The sequence below is a fragment of the Bombyx mori genome, chromosome 17 (genome assembly GCF_030269925.1).
Source record: "Bombyx mori chromosome 17, ASM3026992v2".
Classification (NCBI taxonomy): Eukaryota; Metazoa; Arthropoda; class Insecta; order Lepidoptera; family Bombycidae; genus Bombyx; species Bombyx mori.
This window is the reverse complement of record NC_085123.1, coordinates 322,681-345,303: the sequence shown is the minus strand read 5'-3', so window position 1 is coordinate 345,303 and position 22,623 is coordinate 322,681. Positions and strand designations below refer to the sequence as shown.

The window sequence follows — 22,623 nt, the reverse complement described above, 5'->3', positions numbered from 1 at the left end:
AAGATATAATTTCTTAATTGTTTATAAAATATTCACATTAAGTGTCAATGTGTACATTGCCAAATCATATTTTTTTATCCACAGATTCGGTAGAATCTGGCGCCAAGTTCCGTTCAAAAATCCCGTTGTAAACGGAGCGCCAGACTACCGACTGTGTTTACTGTGAGCAGAACAGTTTTTTGAGGTTGCGAAATTTTATTTAATTCTACGGTACTTCTGGTTCCTAAATTGTATATTATATCAATCACTCACAACTTTATTTTACTGATATTAATTAGTTATATCAATTACAACAATTAATCTACTTGAAATTATTAATTTTATCACCACAAACTATGGCTCGCTCAAAAATTTCGATCCTGACTTTTTTCGATGTAAAAAGTGACATGCCACAGACTATAAATATTCGAGAATGGTAATCTACGGCCGCCAGGGTGCGCTGGAATTATTCCTATTTGTAATGGATTTTATGACCTGGTAACTGAGACCTTTAAGTCATGTCTTATTTTAATTTATATTCATATTTTTATGAAAAATGATATTATGGAGTGAAATGAAATGTGATATTATGGAGTGAAATGAAATGAAGATGATTAATTTGAGACATTAATCAAAAGGGATGAAATGAAATGAGATGAGATGATATGGAATGAAATATAATCTCAGTAAAATGGTGGTGGTCATTTACTAAGATCTCAGTGGACTTTTTGGAGGAAACCGAGAAGTTACGTACAGCGGCTTTGTTTCATTTTCCCACGTTTGTGCACTTTCACAGATATTAAACAGTTAATAAACCACTATTATTACACATTTAAACCCGAATAAAACACTAAATAGACAAATTAAAACAAATCACACAACTTCACACCTCGCGTTCCCGCCAAAAAGTCATTATTCCTACATAAACTGTAGCTTCAAGGGGATAGTTTGCAGTTCTTATTGAACGGTTTATACATTAAATAACGTTAATGTTGTTACTGTTAGTATTTTAGTTTAAGTACTGCCGAAGCAAGTACTGTTGTTACTGTTGGAGAAACAATTTTGTTTTGTAATGTAATACCGAAATACTTTACGAGATGGCGTTACAAAAAATCCCTTCCCAAAACTATAAAACCGTTGTGATTGTCTACGAATAATAAATAATATAATAACTAATATTTATTCGTAGGTGATTGTTTAAGATGCTATGAATATTTCGGTTTTGATTTCATCAAAATAACTTGAACTTTACTACTGAATTCCGATGAAAATTCTAATTAAGGCTGAGTTAAGTTCAGCTTTTTATTTAAGCCTCTTACTGTAGTTTTTAAATTACATTTATGCGGATTGATGTTTCAAGGCTTTCAGATTTTAATTTTAAATTCTGAAATAATTAAGAACAGCGTCATCTACCCTTCACATTTGAAACAAAATTTAATTCGGTTTAAATTTGTAAAAGTTGATGTTGATTATTATTACACTGTAACGCAGCGTTCCGTTTCGCGGGGCAACAGCAGCCAAAGGGAATGTGACTCAGGTCCGTGCCCGACGACCCATCCCGCGCTACCCGCGCCCGCGCATCTGTTGCATCATTCGCACCCCCAATTATGGCAATTAGTGCGCGCCAGACTTTGAAGCGAAATACACGCGTCCCCGGTCGATACCGGAACTGACAACCCGAGTCTCATGCCAGTCGGGCACCTAACATTAAACTGGCAGCCCAAGCGCGGGCCCTTTAACTAGTATTTCGGAGTGAATCTACGTAATTACGACACGTACTCGTCGTCAGTCACGGCGTCAATCCGATTTTCAAGACGTTGAAGAAGAAATTGGTTCAACCGCGGGACCGACGCCAACATTTACCGCAAACAACATGGCGTCATTACAAGAAAGTCAAATGGCAGCATTCGAACGCCTACTCGACCGAGTTTTTGAGCATAAAACTCAACTCGAATCATCAGCAACACCGACGTCGGAGCCGACATCGCCGCCTTCCTCGACGCCCGCTCACCATTCTGGGAACTTCGCGTCATGCACGGCGCGGTTCAGCGGAGCGCCCGGCGACTCACTCGACGGTTTCCTTGACGCGGTCGAATCATACAAAGATTGTGCTGACGTAGGACACGCCATCGCGTTACGAGGACTCCCGATGTTACTAACCGGAAATGCAGCCGTGTGGTGGCAAGGCGTTAAAGCTAGCATCACTTCCTGGGACGACGCTTTATCATCGTTACGAAGCGCTTTCGGTGATTGCAGACCGCCCCATCGAGTCTACTTAGAGCTCTTCAAAATGTCGCAAGGACAAAGAGAGAAGACGGAGATCTTCGTTGCCAGAGCACGAGCCCTACTAGCTCGACTCCCACCTGGTGACCTTAGTGAGAAAGTTCAAATTGATATGCTTTACGGCCTTCTACACCGTCGTGTTCGTAAAAGATTAAGAAGAGACGAAGTAACTTCATACGACACGTTATTAAAGAAAACGCGCCATATCGAGGACTCCATCTACGAGACCAGTCCGCCTGAATTTATTCATCATCCTCAGCGAGCGACGCCACGTTCATCGGGTAGTACCGTAGGCGAAGTTCCCGCCGGTGCTTCGACTTCGGCGCGGATGACGCCGCGGAAAATATTCAACTCGGGCGCCGCTGGCGGCCCGCCACGCGACGACAGCGCTGCGCCGAGCACCGTTCGAGTCCCCGCGCCTCGCTACACGAACACTGATAATGTATCATCTACGTCGATTGTTAAAAGACTGTTCTGTGTTTATTGCAAAAAGTACGGACATATTCGTGATGAGTGTTTAAAATTAGCGTCAAAAACGAAATTCGACAACGAAAATACGCAACTGTATCCTCGCGTTACGGGTGTGGTACCAAAGGTGTTACTCGGTCTCAGTGTACAAAGTGTAACGCAAGTTATTACGCCGTCGACGCTGCACGGACCCGATCAGTCACATCCGATTTACCTATTGGTAAAGTAAATACACAGCTGTCAAGTTCAGTGAACTCTATTCATCGCGACAGCTCGTTGCATACAGCTTGCACTTCAAACACCGTAAAGTCGTCCATTTATATTAATAATCGTAAACAATGTTTTGTTGATAATGAAAATAATTATTATCCTACCGATTTTAAGGCGATTCTTCCTCCGCGCTTTTTCGGTACTGTTAACAAGGTTAGACTTCAAAATTATTCTAGACTTAATCATAATATAAACAATAATATTAGTTCTAGGAATAGGCCCCTGATGCGTTACTCGAGTGGTACCGAACCAAAACATAGTTATTCCGAGGTACCAAGTGGCCGCGATAGGGTGACCATGATGAACGAAAATAGGGTGACCATGGAAAACGTCGGACATTTTTCGACAATTAATTCTAATGTGAAAAGTGTTGCCCAGAGTAACTCTACTGAGCACCAGGTTAGGTTAAGACCAATTTTAAGTGTTCAAATGTTAGGTATACGAGGTAATGCTTTGTTGGATACGGGAGCTAAGAGTAGCGTTGCTTTATGAATTGCTGTTAAAGCATAACCATCCGTGTGAGGAAACCAGGCGTCGGGTGAGGCTTGCAGACGGTTCCGCGCGCACCCGCCGAGTTTTGCTCACTACTCTTGAAGTAAGGGTAAGTCCCGAAAGGTCAGTAACCCTTGAATTTACTGTTTTTCCAGATGCTCAAAATAATGAAACTTTGCTTGGCATGGATTTTTTGGTGGCAGCAGGTATTGTGCTTGACTTTGCTTCATCCACTTGGCATTTTTCAGGAAAACGGGTTACCTATCCAATTGAATATGAGTGCCCTAAGCCATGCATGTTTGCTTCTACTGCTGACTTCCTGCGTGATGATAAGGGTTCTATGCTTGGCTCCGATGAACGGCAGCAGCTATCACATTTATTGCAGGAGAATGGAGACATCTTTAGGGTGGGGGGAGCCCCAACCCTTTACGCCGAGCACCACATTGATACCGGTGATCATCCGCCTATATCGGTACCGCCGTATAGGCTCACTCCTGTGCTTCAACAGCGAGGAGAGGTTCTCGCAATCGATTTGTTCGGGCCACTGCCAGAAGGAGAGCAGGGGAGCGATGGGTACTCCTGGTAGAGGATGTAGCTACAAGATGGGTAGAACTCTACGCACTTGTTGATGCCACCGCCGTGGCTTGCTCCCGAGTCCTACTGGAAGAGTATTTCCTTCGTTATGGCTTGCTTATGCGTCTAGGGGTGTAACACGTAAGTTCATGCCACGACGGGATGGCCCGTATCGCGTAGTAAAGATAGTTAGTCCTACAACGTACTTCATAGCAGACTTGTCAAACAATGTCATCGGCAAGTATCACACCGCGGATTTAACCCACTCTCCGTCAAATTCAAGTACGGATCCAATTATGCCAAAGAGGCAGAGAGGAAGGCCGCGTCTTCAGACTAACAGTCCCAAGTTGGACTCGGGACGCGTTCCCAACTTGGAGGGGGAGTATGTAACGCAGCGTTCCGTTTCGCGGGGCAACAGCAGCCAAAGAGAATGTGACTCAGGTCCGTGCCGCGACGACCCACCCCGCGCTACCCGCGCCCGCGCATCTGTTGCATCATTCGCACCCCCAATTAGTGCGCGCCAGACTTTGAAGCGGAATACACGCGTCCCCGGTCGATACCGGAACTGACAACCCGAGAGTCTCATGCCAGTCGGGCACCTAACATTAAAACACTAATTAATTGAGCGTTTCATTAGCTTTTAAGCTGAGTGACTATTTATAATTTATTTTTATTAAGTAATAAATGAGCAAAAAATAATACTTAACAAAAAGATATGAAATCCGAACAAAAACAGTTTCACTGTAAAAAATTGCGCCAAGTCCACGTTTATAAAACTCATCTCAATAACATTTGCACTTTACAAAAAAAGAAGACTTCAATAGCTTTCATTCTCTACAAAAATATGTGAAATACAAAAAAATACCAAGAAACCGTCATAAAGATGAAAAAATTAAAAAAAAATTGTTGAAAATTTAAAAATAAAAAAATAAAAATTTTATCGTGCTTGGCGCGCGTCATTGAGTACCCCAAAATTTTTCGGAAGAATTTCAACCCGAGAAAAAAACCATTTTGCTTTAATATACAGTGAAAGCTGAAAAAGTTACCCAGGTTGTCTTTTTCGCTCTTGTTAGCGTTTTATGAGAAATTGAGACAGAACTACGGTAATTTTCAACAGCTCTCACTATATACCTATGGGCTATTATATGCCAAATCGACCACTTTTGCGTCCGACCCCTTTAGATTCAGCTGAAACTTTAATATTCTTTTCTACCCTTTGAAAAACATCTTTGAGAATTTTTTCAAATGTTTTGAAGCCAACGTATACATACGTATCGACTCGTAAGTAGTTTGTATTTGTATAAGCGAACACGAGAGGGTGTTTAGTTCAAATCATAAAAGATGAGTGGGAAATGAAAAAAATTCAAATAACATACGTATGAGATGTCGATTTTACTTAACTTTTGTAAAACTTATTATGAAATAATAATTCATTAATTACATTTATGCATTTCATAGGTTGACCTACTTATAAATTTCTAAACATTGAAAGGATGTTCATTTATCCTGAAAATTTTGGGGTACTCAATGACGCGCGCCAAGCACGATAAAATTTTTATTTTTTTATTTTTAAATTTTCAACAATTTTTTTTTAATTTTTTCATCTTTATGACGGTTTCTTGGTATTTTTTTGTATTTCACATATTTTTGTAGAGAATGAAAGCTATTGAAGTCTTCTTTTTTTGTAAAGTGCAAATGTTATTGAGATGAGTTTTATAAACGTGGACTTGGCGCAATTTTTTACAGTGAAACTGTTTTTGTTCGGATATTAAATTAACACAATAAAGATATCTTTATTATTTTGTCCAATTGAAGTTTAACTGGATAGTGCTTTCAATTTTCCACATCTTCTACATAATTTCTGAAAAACACGTTTCATGTAGCTAGTTCTGAAACATTAAACATTGAATCCAGTGGGATTGCGACTTCGTATTTTTATAGTTTTCAAAACATTCAATGCAGATATATTTACATGCGTTTTAGGTTTATCCCTTAGATTTCTTTAGGGGCAAATCTATTGTTTTTATTCCTTTCATTTTATAGTTAAGTGGATTGTCTTCATCTTCGCTGCTTGAACTGTAAATAATTTGTTTATGTTTTATGTTTTCGTGGCATATTTCTGCTATATTCTGAAATGGCAGAGTATAGAGGGATAGATGCCCCTAAAGGCACCTATACCCCAAAAAATCAGGGCAACTATCCTTTGTGATAAGGATAGATACCCAATTTTTTTGTAAATAAATTATAAACATAATAGCATTTATTTATACCTAGATGCAGACTCAATGAACCAATATATTAACGTAGTAAAAAATATAATGGAATTTTACATTAATTATAAAGTTATACCACGCTAAATACTAACCTTTAAATCTTTGACGTGTTCGTGAAATTCCGCGCGGAGAAAATTACATGCACGAGGAAAATACTTCGTTACCACGCGATTGTCAAATGGTACATAAGGTATAGGGTGACTGTGGTTCCTACTTATGAAATTAATTTTTTGTTATGAGTGCGGGAAGTTAGGTTTTTAGAACATGAGGCATCTATCCCGCTGCGGCATCTATCCAGGTTTTACCCTAGTACTTTCCGTTCTTTTTTTGTGTAAACTTAAATTTATAAATTTCTTTTATTTCCATTGTTCACGTTCTATTTATATGTGATTATGATGGTGGAAACTTGTTTCTTTATCGTTTTAGCTATTTTTTCATATATTATATTGTGTATGTATTGTACTGTTGGTTTCCCAAATAAATCTATACTTATATAATATTATAAAGCTGAAGAGTTTGTTTGTTTGAACGCGCTAATCTCAGGAACTACTGATCCGATTTGAAAAATTCTATCAGTGTTAGATAGCCCATTTATTGAGGAAGGCTATAAGCTATATAATATCACGCTAAGACCAATGCAAGCGAGGCACCAATAAATAATGTTTCAAAATAGGGATTTAAATATCTCCTTAACATTCTATAATTCAAAAATATTTTCACTTTCTACGTAAATGAAGTGGGGGTAAAAATTAGCGTTATGCCAAAGTAATCATTACACGCGCACGGAGTCGCGGACAAAATCTAGTAAATAAATAAAATAAATAAATAGGAACAACCGATCACGTTGTTGTTGAATGCTAGAAACCTAATCAAAGTACTAGCTCGGTGTAATCAAGTGAAGACCTAAAGATTCCATTGATGTATTGTTTTACTGGGGTAGATTCGTATAAGAGCTCACGGTTCTCTTGTTACTAAGAGTGGTAGCCGTAGTTCATAAAAATCGCGATTGGTAAGCTCCCACTCGCGGAGACACATTAGGTTGAAGTTTTTTGTTATTGCTTAGATATTGGTGGAAGAGCTGAGGACTCCCCTGGTCGCCACTCAACTTGAAACATGAGTTCTACGCTTCAGGTTTTATAGTATACAACAGTTGTCCCACCCTTCAAATCGAAACCCATTACTGCTACACGATAGAAGTATCATTGTCAGCGTCCAAGTTATTTACTAGTGTAGTACCAATGTCTGGTGTATCGTATTAATATACCGTTACCGTAATTACCCTAATGGGTATATCGTAAAATAAAATAATTTATATATCATTTTTCAATTCGAGCAAAATATAATAATGAAAACATTATTGAAGCTTTGTTACTGAAATTAATTAAGCCAAATTTACTGTTAATATTAAACTTCGCAGTAAAGGGTGGACCGCACTACCTTTGGCGTCGTTGGTGAACAATAAATAATTTGTTACAAGTAGCTGAAACTAAATATTAAGGGTAATTTACTTGATAAATTCTTGAGAAATGATAAGGGTAATTTGATAATGTTACGCACTAGGGTTCGAGATAAATAAAGTTTCACCAAAGTACAACTTTAAAACTATATTCATCATTTAAAACACTTAAACACTTAACAAACACTTAAAAACTCTCAATTCGCTTGTTCCGCTTCGCTTCAGGTGATCCGTTCGCTGTTTCGCTTAGAGTAGTTCCGATCACTGACTGACTGCGCGCCATCCCTACGACGCTTTTATAGCCGATACCTTATCCTCGAGAATATTCCACACATCTCTAGTAATAGTTCCCGCTATCTGACAATAGATGGCGTTGTACTTCTCTAGCATTCTGGATCCTTCGATATTCGTTCGACTATTCGGCGATAGATGGTGTTACTCTTACATCGTGCTACCATAAAAGTGAAATTCGCCAATTTGATATAATTAGGGCAATTAGTAAGATATACTTGTCTTTCATGCTGCAGACAAAGAATGTTAGTGTGATCTCATTCGTACGGTGTGTAGAGTTTCCAATACTATAAAGACCTGCCTCACGTCCGACGATAGGGCGACGTCCTTCCCCGACACTAAGTCATAAGCTCAACTGGTTATAAATACTAATAGAACAGGTCATCATCATAGTCGCCAGCCTTGACAGATGCTCGCCATAGTTTGTGAAATGAAGCTTGGCGCACGCACTCGTTAAGGGGAGTTTTGGTAAGGTCTGTCATCTGTTTAGTTTGAAGCACACACAGCTTTAGCACAGCTTTAGCGCATGGAGCTTCGTCCATGAGATCTTTTACCATTGACCCTACCCTGAACAACCAGCTTCTCGATAGACTTTGCTGGCCGTCGCGATACGTGTCTAAAATATCGAAGAATCCTGGATTGCACTGTTGACGACAACTTTAAGATATATTAAGTTCTTTTAGGATCGAGGCGTTGGTGCGATGCTCAGTACAAGATATACGGAGCATCCTTTCCCGGCACCACATTTCTAATGCTTCGATATTTCTTTTTTCTCTTTCTTTGACAGTCTATAGAACAGATAGTTAGTGGAAATTCGATTACCTTATTACAAATGCGGCTCGCCCTTAACGTATTGGTTCAGTTTCACTGTAATCAACTATAGTAAACTCAATCAGTAAATTTAATTTAATTTTGGTTCACGAAAGGATGTTTGATCTGAATATTATACTGAGAACTTCGAAGTCTCGATAATTAAATCGATGTTGGAAGGGTCATCTATTACTAAAAGTATCGGCTTCCATCCCTTGGAGCACCCGGGGGATATACAGATATTGGTGCTTCTTGGGTTACTTCCACTCGTCTAACAGCTTAATAGCCACTGGAGCAAGTCGCAGTGCTGTCAATACTATTGACAGTGTCGAGTTCCTGAAAAGCTACAAAGCGCTGGATCCGATGTGGTTTTATTCTGAGAGAATTCGAAATTTCTCTAAATACGTACCTTTTGTTCACAAATATAACGAAATGATGTGGTCTGGTTCGAAGGGCAGAGTAGCTGTCATTCTAAAGGAGTCGAAACGGCAAGCTGGTGTTCAATTAGCAGCAGTTTGACTGTGCTAGTGGTATTGCTGATGTCCATGAGCGATAGTAACTTACCTCTATCAAGGCCGTAGCTCGTCTACTTTCGAAGAGAACAACAAAAACCTCGTATATATTATTACCTTCAAATAAATCATGATATCGTCAGGGTAAAGTACTGATTAATATCACTTTGATTGATTGTGTACAATAATGCAGTTTTTGTGTTTGTGTCACGTTAATTTGGTTTTTCCTGTACCGTAGGTGGCAAAGTGAGCCGCGAGTTCATTTCACAAAATTATTAAGTCTTTGACTACAACATTCGGACCGTCACTCTACAGAGCAATAGCACCCGCTCGGAGGAAGATCTTCCCTCCGTCGTATAGCTACAACTGGTGACCTGCATCGCTGCACTTCATCAATAGCGCATCAAGAACTTCGCTACCACAATTTCCGCATTCTCGCAGATAAAAAACAAGTCATCAGTAGTCGTCCCGCAGCAAGCCAGCATCGCAGCCTCAACAGGACCATCGTAGCCGACTCACCGCGCTTCCTGGTCCTACGGCACGCAACTTCACTCCCTCATCACGACAATACAGTTCATCGCAGCCCACGGCCGGATCATCAACGGTTGGGGTCACACATCTCCGACGTGGCAGCTCTGCATCACATGGACTACTCACGACACTCATGCAACATTCAAGCTCAGCCTCAACTCACCGCAGACTTCGAGCAGCACTGGCGACAATCACGCAGCCTTCAAGCTCAGTTTCGACTCACTGCAAACTTCAAGCAGCACTGGCCCTTGCAAGCTAATCTCAGCACGGACAACGATAATTAAATGACACGACCTCCGGTCTCGGAGGTGAGTGATGTGGCGGGTAGCCATCATACAAAACAAAACACTTGTCAAATGCCTGAATCTCGCTTACGACACTTTGAAGATAAGCAAGTCAGTTCCGCACAGCAGCATTCGGACCATTCGGTCTACCGAGCAATAACATCCGCTGGGTGGAAGATCTTCCCTTTGTCGTAAGCCTACACCGGGTGAGTTAGTTTCCCGTTCCGGTATAAAAGATGTTGTACGTAGAGGAGAATTTTTAAGTTTCAAGTTTGACGGTGAAAATCAAGTGATAGTGAAGTTATCTGGACATCTTAATTTATAAACAAATAAGAATCTCACGACACCGCAAACTTCGTCGGAAAGCGCGTCGGAAGACCAGGATCCTTCGTCATTATGTATGCCATGTCGTTACCATCAGGATTAGTTACACTGGGTAATTAAGGTGGCTCGCCTAACTTATCCATCAAAGGTAAGTTCTGGGCACTAATTAGATTTGTTACCGTTACTTGTTAGTTTATTTTCTTCGCACGTTTCGGATCTGCTTTACTCTTAGTTGGAGACCAGTTTGGACTCATTTTACTTAAAGGTTTGTACCTATTTGAATTGTGTCTAAAGTTAGGGCAATTATGGTGTTCGGGATTATTTCACGATCCAGAAGTGTAGTCTAGTGTAGATGAGTTCTATGATCTAGTTCATTATCAAGAAACCAGGTAGCACTGTCCTAGGCTACGAGCCCTGGCCGCTACTCCGTGCCTTCGATTTTGCAACATGTGTGGTTATGAATCTCCACAGGGAATTCCAAGAGCTTCAGCTCTTTCTGTAATCTGTTCCCAAAATTATATCGTACATATATAAATTAATGAGATCTAAGAACAAATTATTATGTTAATTATAGGCTCTCAATACACAAGAGTATCTTCCATAATCTGGTCTACTGAAACACAAATAATTCAGAAACTCATAAATAGTATAAAACTATAGTATAAAAATAGTATAAAAATAGTAAAATAATATAAGCTCACAGACGTGTGAAACTACGTGCCTACGTGTAAAACTTTCGAAATAAAATGTTTTTTTTTATAAAGAGTTCAGGGTTTTTGCGAGGAGCTTAGGTTTTAATATTTAAGGTAAATGGCGGCAATATACCAAGAGCACTTTCAGAGATCAACTAATAAAATCACAAGGCAGTTGTTTAAGGGGATTTAGTGTTGTACAGTGAATTTATTGGAAATTCAAGTAATTACTGGAAACATCAGAAGGTACAAGGATCCTCCATTTTGATGGTGTCTTCAGGTATTGATCAGAAGAAACACGTGCGTGACTTTCTTGAAAAACTATTACTTTTTATCTGCCTCCTGTCCGTTAAAATGCTAAAATAACCCTATTTTATAATTTAACCCTCCTAGTGGTCTTGATTTAGCATTTCCCGGCTTACTAGGCAAGGTTGGCGGCAGGATATGAAGGAGCAAGCTGGGCAAGTCACGTGTGTTGTACGGTGCTATAGTGCATCGCTCAACCACGAGCGCATCAATTCTGAAATACCTAAACATTAATTAATACGTGAAGCAAAAACTTTGTACCCCTTTTTACGAAAATTGCGCAGACGGATGAATATGAAATTTTCCACACTTATAGAGATTACAGAGAATGTTAATATTTTTTTAAATTATCAATAAAATATACATTAATTTTATAAAAAAACTTTACACACACTATATACCATATGATCAATATATACCCCATGACACAGACCCAATGCAAACATGCATTAACAAATTGGCTTCACGACCTAGACTACGAGCAAACAGAGAACTTACTCCAGACTGTGAAGTAATCTGCTTTTTGTTTTCGAGCCCAATTAAGCAAATAATTATTGTAATAGTAATAATGTGTAATTGTAATAGTAAAATAGTAATAATAAACACGCATAGATGCAGATACTCACACATACACAATACAACATGCATGCGCGCACACGCCCACATATACACACACTCACACAACACACACACACACACACACACACACGCACGCACACACTCGCACACACTCGCACACACACGCACACACACGCACACACACGCACACACACACACACACACACACACACACACACGTAAAATGACCTTCTTAAAATATAACACCTAATGATCTCTCAACACTAGTCCGCAGCATCTGTTCACGACTTAACCTAACCTAATCTATCTTAAGAAGGAGGGAGCCTGGAGATCAGTAATACAGGTCTTTGAACCTAGTACAGACTTCAGCTCTTTCAAAGGCTTACAAAATAAATTATAAGGTTAATTTATTTCCATTTGAATTTGTATGTACCTTGTACCTTTAAGAGAGAAATAAATAAATTATTATTATTATTATTATTATACCATGTATTTGACACACACACACACACACGCATGCTGCATACTATTTGTTTATTGACAAACTTTTCTTATTGCTTATAGTCTATGGTCAAATTGAGAATAGATTAAATATTGTTTGTCTTTATTAATATTTGTCTAAAGTGTAACGGCTGCTCCACCCTTCAAACCAAAACGCATTACTGCTTCACGGCAGAAATAGGCAGGGCGGTGGTACCTATCCGCGCGGACTCACAAGAGGTCCTACCACCAGTAATTCCTATTAATATTAATAAAAATACAGATAGCTCTCAGTTTAATTGTTAATAGGTTAAAGAACTCCACTAGGCGCCGCCCAGCCGACACGACAGTCACCTCGTAAAACTCTATTTTTGTCGGGAATGAAATAAATGTTTTTTGCCGAATATGCTGACGCTTAGATCCTTTGCTCAGGGGAAATTTCGTTTGGCTGGTTCAGTATTTTCGTTTTCAATATATATCTTCTTTTTTTTTGCTGATGTAGTTGAATAGAAGCAGCGTCCAGTCCTACTGGTGGTGAGCACAACGACATCTCAACCAAACATGTACAATGTTAAACATAAAGCACTTGTATATGTTTCCGGTCGAGTAAATAATCTCTTAACTGTGCCATCTAATTATATTGATTAGATAATCTGCTCTTTGTTTTAACATAAATTGTTTTCCGCATACGTTTCATTAAACCTTTTCCTGTCAATAACTAGATCAAAAAAGAAAGAAAGAACTGCTTTTAAGTGTAGAAATTGTAACGTCTTCTGTACGCACGGACACGTTACCAATCAGGCTTAAAAAAACTGAAAATCGATTTGCATAATTATCGATTTTTTTTTGCTTAGTTGGGTGGTGGAGCTCACAGCCCACCTGGTGTTAGGTGGTTACTGGAGCCCATAGACATCTACAACGTAAATGCGCCATCCACCTTGTGATATAAGTTCTAAGGTCTCAGTATAGTTACAACGGCTGCCCCACCCTTCAAACCGAAACGCATTACTGCTTCACGGCAGAAATAGGCAAAGCAGTGGTACCTACCCGACCGGACTCACAAGAGAGAGACTTCTACCACCAGTAATTACGAAAATTATAATTTTGCGGGTTTGATTTTTATTACACGATGTTATTCCTTCACCGTGGAAGTCAATCGTGAACGTTTGTTAAGTACGTAGTTCATCAGAAAAATTGGTACCCGCCTGCGGGATTCGAACACTGGTGCATCGCTACATACGAATGCACCGGACGTCTTATCCTTTGGGCCACGATTACATCAAAATTAAATTAAAAATTATTTATACACTTTAGGAAGCAACACTAATTGATTTGAATTGATTGAAAAACTACTTTATTTCAGAAAGCATTCCAACTTCACCATCCCCATGGACATTTCAATACGGCTCGCTTATGAAGAATATAAATTGATTGATGACCTAATTGAATCGTCGCGAATTGGTCCCCTAGGGCTTAAATTATGTTTGTACAGTCAACGACAGCGATGATTGATCGGCCTTTCATGACGTCAATGATAGCTGTGAACCTGTCAATTTTTGCACTTTGGCTAAAAATGACGGTGTAAATGATTAATATTACACAATACAACGTTTTTGGTCATTTTAACTGTCAGTGTATTTTAAGACCGAGAGATGCGAATAGGCGCGCCTTAAATTCTCGTACCAAAGTTGCTATTTATTTAAAGTAATTACGTAGCTGATACTTGTTCACGAAAGACTGGACTAGTCCATGAAGTGTTAGAACTGTGTAAATCCAGGGAATTTTATAAATGAGTGTAATTTTTGTGAGCCCACGCATATAAATACCGCTACAACTAATTCCGCAGTGCATTACTAATACGGTAACTAACCCGACATCCCTGAGCGGCCCTAGCGTCCCTGGGCGGTAATCAGTAACCGTGAGGACCTAAATACCCTCTAAAAGTCTGACGCGGAAGGACGTGGGAACCCACCGCGATTACCTTCCCAAGAAAACCCCCTTATGGAATCAGTAACAACGAGAGTGAAATTGTTGGGCGACCCGACTAACCATCGGCGCCACCCAGTATCCGGGCTGGATGGTGTGAAATTGGCAACCGAAGCTTCCCCTGGGGTAAATCGACAGGCCTCAGAAGGAGGAGATACTACTGTCGGTACTGCAGCTTCTAAAAGCGAGAAGACCTCTATACGATCGAGTCATCGTATTGGCGCTTGGAACGTCCGAGGTCTGCTGGAGGCGGGTAAGCTGACAATCGTGGAAAAGGAAATGGAATCTCATGACATCTCTATACTAGGCATCAGTGAAACTCACATGCGTGGTAATGGCCACTTCACCACTGCGACAGGGAACACCATGTACTTCTCAGGCTGTGAAGATTCAAGTTTGAGTGGAGTCGGAATCATATTGCCGCCACACTTAAACAAATATGTCCTCGGTTATAATCCGGTGTCTGATAGAATTCTGACAATGAAACTGAATACCAATCCATGTGTGCTGAATGTTATACAGATATACGCACCGACGGCACAAGCTCAGGATGAGTTAATTGTGGACTTCTATGGAAAACTGGAGGAAATACTGAATTCTATACCTAGTCGGGAAATTAAGATAATTCTTGGTGATTGGAATGCCAAAGTTGGCAGTACACTGGATGATAATCATATCAGGAGCACAGTTGGAAAATTTGGACTTGGCATTAGGAATGAACGGGGTGAAAAACTGATCGAGTTCTGCATTGAAAGAAATCTCAGTATTATGAACACGTACTTCCAACATCATCCAAGACGCTTGTACACGTGGAGATCTCCAGGTGACAGGTACAGAAATCAAATCGACTACATCATTCTAGATGGCCGCTGGAGATCCTCAGTATCTAACGTGAAGACCTTTCCCGGCGCAGAGTGCGGCTCCGACCATAACCTGCTCGTAGCTAACTTCTCGCTGCGTTTAAAGGCGCCCAGACGTCAACCACCAAAACCCAATAGTTTGAATCCTTCCGAACAACCAATCTTCCGAGAGGCATTAGAGGCGATCTTGAAGGATTCTCCAACGCACATTCACGCTAACGCTGATACACAGTGGAAACACTTGAAAGGTCATATCAACGATGCGCTGGACCAGATCGCTAAAAAGAAAAAGCCAGAACCGAAGAAAAAATGCTGGATCTCCGATCATTCGTGGGAGCTTATTCAACGCAGGAAAGACTTAAAAACTAGCGGTTTGCAAGATGGTGCAAAGGTTAAATACTCCGAACTTAGCAGAGCTATACGGGTCAGTTGTCGCCTTGACAAGAACCACTTTGTTGAGGGTATTTGCCGTGACATTGAGCGCTTCTCGAACAAGTTGCAGACTGCAGACCTTTTTAAGAAAGTTAGAGTCCTTTCCAGGCAGTTAAAGGCTAAATCGTGGGTCATAAGAGATGCCGACGGAACTGTACTACACGAGTTCGACCGCATTGCCGAGAGATGGCGGGCGTACTGTGAGGAATTGTATACAGATTCCCACTCGACATCCGGGATTAACCCTGAATGGAAGGATCTAGAACTGGAACCCATGATTTTACCTTCCGAAATATCCACCGCACTGGAATCTCTTAAGAAGAATAAGGCTCCTGGAAGCGATCGGATTACAGCGGAGGTGCTTTATGCTATGGGTGACTTGGGTGTTATGACTCTATATAAGATCTGCTCACATATATGGCAACACGGTGATTGGCCGCGGGATTGGTTGGAATCCATTATTCTTCCGCTACACAAGAAAGGATCAACCAAGAATTGCGACAATTATCGAACCTTGTCTCTCATCTCACATGCAAGCAAAATCTTGCTTCACATCCTCAACAACCGCATCCGTTACTACCTTGATTGGCAAATTCCGCAAGAGCAAGCGGGTTTCGTGAAGGGCAAGGGTACTCGTGCACAGATTCTCAACATCAGGCAGATTGTTGAGAAAGCATATGAGTTTGATACGCCAGTGATAATGTGTTTCGTCGACTATAGCAAGGCGTTCGACTGTGTCAACTGGAGTTGTTTATGGAAGGTTCTACGAGAACTTGGGGTACCAAATCATCTCATCGCCTTACTTCGCAACTTGTATGGCTCAAGTCAGGCAGTCGTAAGAGTCGATAGAACAACCTCGAAACCTTTTAAATTTCACAAAGGAGTACGCCAAGGTTGTATTTTATCGCCCATTCTTTTTAACGCCTATGGGGAGCACATAATGAGACGGACCTGCGAGAATTGGGACGGTGGCATTACAGTTGGTGGCGTGAAAATCACCAACCTCCGATACGCCGATGATACTACTCTTCTTGCAGCGAATGAGTCGGAAATGGTTGCGCTTCTGGACCGAATGGAGCGGATAAGCAAGGAGATGGGACTTTCCATAAACAAGTCCAAAACCAGAGTCATGGTGGTGGATAGGTCTGGAAAATTGGAACTCACTGGCGCATTAGACCTAGAAATAGTGGACAATTTTAACTACCTGGGTTCCAACATTAGTAACAATGGCTCGTGCGAGAGGGAGGTGCGCCGGAGAATTGGTATGGCTAAGAGTGCCATGACTCAGCTCGGAAAAATCTGGAGAGATCGCAACATATCCGTAAAGACCAAAACCAAACTGGTACGGACTCTAGTTTTCTCGATTTTTTCGTATGGCGCTGAGACCTGGTCACTGAAATCTGCAGACCGCAGACGCATTGACGCCTTTGAGATGTGGTGCTGGAGAAAGATGCTGCGTATTCCGTGGACAGCATTTCGGACCAACGTATCAATCTTGCAAGAACTCAAAATCTCCTCGCGGCTGTCATCCGAGTGTCTTCGCAGAGTCCTTGAATACTTTGGTCACATCGCACGAAAGGATGGTAGCAATCTCGAGAGGCTCATCGTGACTGGTAAAGTAGATGGGAAAAGACCTCGGGGGCGCAGCCCAATACGTTGGTCCGACCAGATCCGCACCGCTCTTGATTCCACGTTTCACAACGCCCTCACACCGCCAGAGACAAGAATGGATGGAGAAAAATCGTGCGTGCGAAGGTGATACAAAAGGGTGGTCACGACCCTCAGCAATGAGGAATACGATGCAAGGAGGAGGCATTACTAATATACTTCTTTTCAAAGAGCGGTGCAGCTGTTATAAAATGAAAATGAGACCTCGTGACTCAAGGTGGGCGGCGGCTATCACGACGTCATGCTTGTTAGGAAAATAAATTCAATTTTTTTTTAAATCCTTTATTACAAATAAAATATAAGATAGTTAATATGCTACTGCCATCTACAGGAGCGATGAGAAACTAATAACAAGCCATATAATGGCCGACGCCCGTAAACAGAATATGTATAAAAGAAACGACCTAGCTCGCTTTCTCCCTCTTTCCAAGGTCGAATGGTTGCGAGACGCTCTGTCTATTTTCTCACTTTCGCTCGTTCTAAATTGTATCTTTTCTCTCTAGCCGTAACGAATCTGTCGCGAGTTAAACTTTACTCTCAACACGCCTAAAGAAGTTTCACTTCATTAATACATCTATAAAACGCTGTCATTTGTAGTTCTTCAATGTACTTTAATAGGTATTAAATTTAGAAGCTTAGAAGAAACCGTGACCTGAACTTGAACAGAGACGTAATGAGATAGTGAGACAATGTACTTTCAGCACTGACTTATCGCGTCTTACTTACTTGAAAATGAAATACTGAAATTGCTGAAATTGCTTTAGGAATCGAGATAAGCTAGTTAAGTTTCGTGCGCAGTTTGTCTGAGAACTAACACGCTGTGTCTTCGGATATTGTTTAGAAGGTTTTATACGCGCTGTAAACCGGTATTGGCTTCACGAATTGTGCGTTTGTATATTTTATTCTTACTTTAATTTAATTCATAATTTTATAGCCCTTAAACTTAGTAATTTATGTCCTTCGTAAAACAATCGATACACATGAATTAGATCGGAATTGATTAGTAGGGATGTTATCAGAGAACAATGTGTTCTTTTAGCAAGTATTTAACAAGTGTTCCTTTTTATAATACAATGAAGTGATCCTTTTTTTATTATGAAAATGACTTTCTAAAACAATAATAAAGTTACATCGAAATGGTTTCATAGTGGAGAGAAATTGATTAGTGCAACCCGTAAATGGTCATTTTCTTTTAATTTTAAATTTGTGGTTGTGGTGTTTCTAACATAAATAGGTTTCTAACATAAATAGCCTTACTATCGCTCTGCCTAATCGCACCCAGCGTACTGGAACTACTAAGGTTGGAACTGCCACTTTATAAGCAGCAGCGATACGAAAACCATTTCCAAATAATGAAGAGCCTTAATCTTTATTTCACGCAAAAATCCAATTTACTACATCAAAAGAGTTGTTGGATACATCGTCTGTCGTCCACGCACGTCCGACGTCTGTCAGCTCTCACAAATTGGATGACACCCAATATTCTGGACGCGAGCGATTGGATGAGCGGAGTCAATACTGTATTTAGAAATGATTTGTTATTAATGACATACTCGTGTGAAGCGATTGGGGCTATGTGGGCTGTATTAATTGGGGCGTGGGCCAGGATTCTTGACTGGCTTCGTAAATATTTGATTTTGCTACAAATAGTACGCAACATGAAGTGTTTTTCGAGAGCTCATGCTTGAATAATTTAAATTCCCACAAGGGATAAACTAATGTTTTTTTATATGAAAGGGTTTTCATTAGAAGATTTAAAATTGATAACAGGATCTTTGACTACTCGTCACATGGTACTAGTACGTGACCCAGTAAATACTTTTTATAGTTTTTTTTGCGTTAGCGAATGAACTCGTTCATAGCCCACCTGGTATTAAGAGGTTACTAGAGCGTATAGACATGACAACGTGAATGCCGCCATCTACCCTAAAATATGAGGTCTTAGTGTCAAATGAGTACTATCATGGATGTCCCACTCTTGAAACCAGAATCAGCACTGCTTTGGGGCCAAAATAAACAAGTATCGTATCAGATCGGCTCAAAAGACCACCGGTACAAACACAAATTTTATTTTATAATTATTATACAATTGTTCACTGTCTACTTATATGTGATTTTGATGGTGGAAACATGTTTGGGTATTGTTTTAGCTATTTTTTAAAATATTATATTATGTTTATTTTGTACCTTTGGTTTCATACATAAATCATAAAAAAAAACAAAAAGTTATTCATTTTATTTATACAGTACAATACGATAGGATATAAGGCTACCACGACTTCTATTACATTATTTTGATAAATGCAGAGCTACAGTCTCAATTACTTTCTCCTTTCCAGATACTGTGCTCTAGGATCATTACTCAAAAAGCTAAAAGGAGAATCTGGGTGTATAGAGTAAGCTTAACCCGCTTTAAAAGTACAATACTTTAATGAGGTACCAAGCATCTAATCAACCAAAAGGTAACTCTCCTGTGTTGTGATAAGACTCTCCTGTGTTTTACAAGAACAAAAAGTACATACATAAAATACAGATTTAGATAAAATTTGTCCCAGAAACTAGAAACAAAGTTAGTGTTTTGTTGTGAAATATCGACCAATCATTGTGTCGACGGACGCAGGTGGATTGTAACAGAATGTACAGGCTATGAGCTCTACGGCTTAGCTAAATATATATTTTACATAAGAAATTAATCAAGTATGGAATCTGTTGAAAAGAAAGGTAGATTATTTGTTGATGAATGATTGGTGACAGTGGCTACTGTATCGCAGAACACAGAATTAATTTCGTAATTATACGGTTTTTTTACAAAGCCCAATGTCTGCCCAATGGTAAATCATGATAAATAAAAAATTCTCTCTATTGATAAAACTTATTTTTTTTTTACCTTAACTCTCCTCAATTATTAAACCATTTAAAATATATATATCGGTAGATATATAAATAACAAAATAGTATAATACTTATCAGTGTTATCTTTGCCTGTGCATATACACAGATATTTATTATTCGGGGTAACCCACTGAGTTTCTCGTCGGTTCTTCTCATTATGTCACGATTCCGATGCTAGATTCAGCGAACCACTGCTCTTGCTAAGGTAAGTGTTAGCAAACTTTCTCAGGTTGAGCAGGAATAGCCAATTAAGCTACCAGCTATTAAGTAGGGAGAAAAATAGTCGGGGTTTGAATATTATTTGCGTGTTCTTATCTCGTTTGAATGTTTTTAGTACTCGTCTGAGTAACACATATGATTCATGACTGTCTTTTGCGATAAATTCTTAAGTTTTGAAGAAAATAAAAAAAAACTAATCTTTAATTTAATCCTAAAAGCTACTTTCATACAATACAACTGAACAAAAACAAAATTATCCACAAGGTGCTTCGGATTTCACAAATAGGCCCGCTCGCCAAATTCTGATCATGTCCGGTTATTGACACGACGGACGTAATCGAATTTTGTGCGCGATTGTACGTGAGCTTGTTAGTTGGGCCATTCAAAGCGCGTGAACTCTGTACCATATTTCGTTATTTAGTATAAGCGATTTCAAAACTCTTGTCTATGGTTAGTTTCATTTTCAATGACCTCAGAACAAGATATGTGAAATGGTAAATGTAGGTATACGGTAAACGGAAGATCTTCCACCTCGCGGGTGATATTGCTCGGTAGACCGACGGTCCGAATGTTGTTGTTCGGAACTTGTATATATGCAAGCCTATATTCTCGTCTGTTGAGCATCCGGATTAAAAATGTCGTAAGCGAGATTCAGGCATCTGTCAAATATCTTGTGTTGTATGATGACTACCCGCTACATTAAAGTATTAAAATTTAAAACATAATTGGAATTTGTCGTGCACAATGCTTTGCCTTGCAATGCAATGCCTTTTTACTGGTGGTAGGCCCTCTGGTGAGTCCGCACGGGTAGGTACCATCACCCTGCCTATTTCTACCGTGAAGCAGTAATATGTTTCGGTTTGAAGGGTGGGGCAGCCGTAGTAGCTATACTGAGACCTTAGAACTCATATCTCAAGGTGGGTGGCGGCATTTACGTTGTAGATATCTATGGGCTCCAGTATCCACTTAACACCAGGAGAGCTGTGAGCTCCTAAGCCATCTTGAGCCATCAAAGCAATAAAAAATACATGTCCAATTTTCGACAAGTTAGTGTCGCATGGTTTTATTGGCCACGACTATACGTTTGACAGCGGTTAAATGGACGCATTTGGTTCCATGTCCGCTCGGGAAACAGGACGGCCTTTGGATATGCAGATGGATTGGGATACGTGTTTCTGTGTATTTGTTTAAGTTTAACCCAACATGTACTACTATTGTCTGCTTCTGCAGCTCGTAGATAAGGGTAAGGTCATCATTCTCTGTGCTTGAGTTGTACCTAGTAAAAAACCCTACGTTGCTTTTCGCTTGGAGCTTTTGATCTCAACGTCGTCATAGAAATGGTGTTGGCGGTGGGCGGCGCTGACTCTTGTAAATTGCCATCACTCCAGACGACCGCGGACTGGCGAAAGCCTATCTACACCACATACATACAGCATAATGTGAAAGCTCTGGGTTGGAACCTCTGGGTCTGCGGAGAGACTTCGGTTCCCTCTGTATTTTGTACCGCATGTTCTATGGGAAGTGCTCTAAGGAATTGTTCGAGATGATACCAACGTCTCGTTTTTACCACCGCACCGCCCGCCACCGGAGTAGAGTTCATCCATACTAGCTGGAGCCACTGCGGTCATCCACAGTCTGTTTCCAGAGGTATTTTTTGCCACGTACCATCTGGCTATGGAATGAGCTCCCCTCCCTGGTGTTTCCCGAGCGCTATGACATATCCTTCTTCAAACGAGACTTGTGGAGAGTACGGCGTGGCTCTGCCCCTGGCATTGCTGAAGTCCATGGGTGACGATAACCACTCACCATCAGATGGGCCGTATGCTCGTCTGTCTACAAGGGCAATAAAAAAAAAGAGCAATCTTCCGTCAAACGTCTTTTTTACTTTGTTACTCATAAAATGTCAATGCTCTGCCTTTGTAGAAAATTTAACTTACAAAAGTCGAGCATTGTGTTACTTTTA

The 22,623-nt window shown here is 40.2% G+C and overlaps 1 protein-coding gene across 4 annotated transcripts in view; it reads left to right on the top strand.

The window, feature by feature from the left end:
* Positions 1-22,623, top strand: part of Alstr (allatostatin receptor) — a 104,223-nt gene that overhangs the window by 46,374 nt on the left and 35,226 nt on the right. Inside the window, exon 2 of one of the 4 annotated variants that reach the window (XM_062673201.1) lies at positions 19,889-19,967. The gene's annotated coding sequence lies outside the window, so the exon portion shown is untranslated. 4 annotated transcript variants of the gene reach the window in all.